We start from the raw sequence: 1,051 nt of genomic DNA on the forward strand, positions 1-1,051 counted from the left end.
TCTAACCTCATCAGCTGCAACTGATTGAAAGAATCCTTGAATGCTAATAAGCTACACATGTGGCTGTAATGCCTGAAGGCCTCTGGTTGGTCAGTGAATAGCCTGACTTTTTAAAAGATGGTGTGTAGAAGACATCAGCTCATAGTTCCAGTTTGGTTGGAATGTACAATTAAGTGGTTAACTTAGACTTGTGTTGGTTAGCAGGTGTAGTTTGCTAGCAGCTAGGCTATCTTTAGACACTGTCAACGCATCACTGGCTATGGCTTTTGGGTTTTGCATTAGGTAAGGTCATTTAGGTGTGATACAACCTGTTAAGTTTTAATTGTGCTGACATTTTAGCATGCGAGACACAAACTTTTGTCTTAGAGTATTGCCTTACTCCATTCTGTGTGGTCAGCTGTAGAATGTGTTAGCTTTCCTGAAGGTTATTTAAGATTTATGCTCATTTCACCTACAATAATAGCGATGTTCATATTTTTACCATAACTAGGTAGTGCACACAGGCGATCTACATATAGTGTCATGATCGCTCCTTCATGATGGTTTTTGATCTCCCCTTCACTGGGAAGGCTCCTCTCTTTGAGGCTGTCCTGCACAGCTTCACCCTGCTAGGCCATCAATACCTGAAACCGCACTAGGCCAACATGTGCTATGAGGGAATTAAGTATTTCAGGACTCTTATATAATCTTTATTTCATTAGTACTGCTCCTTCAATCTAATGAATATGAAAACATTTCTTAAGTTACTGGTTTGATATTTCAGCTTGATACCTGTACTCTCTAAAAACAGTGGGACAGGAGTGTCCCATCACTAAGCAGTATGCAGCAAAATGTAGCTTCAGTGTTCTCCCTCTACAGGGCCATGTGAAACTCTTAACCTTATTTCAGTTGCCACACTGACTGCAATGTGCTTACAAATTGCATACAAAACAGTTTTTGACTTTTTCTGTACAAACTAGGTGGGGTGTGTCATTTTCTACTTGGGTCCTTCAAAATGAATAAGTGCTCACTTTCAACCTGATTAGTATTCATGAAGGAATGAAGGTCACTT

Source organism: Etheostoma spectabile, unplaced genomic scaffold (genome assembly GCF_008692095.1).
Source record: "Etheostoma spectabile isolate EspeVRDwgs_2016 unplaced genomic scaffold, UIUC_Espe_1.0 scaffold352, whole genome shotgun sequence".
NCBI classification, from domain to species: Eukaryota; Metazoa; Chordata; class Actinopteri; order Perciformes; family Percidae; genus Etheostoma; species Etheostoma spectabile.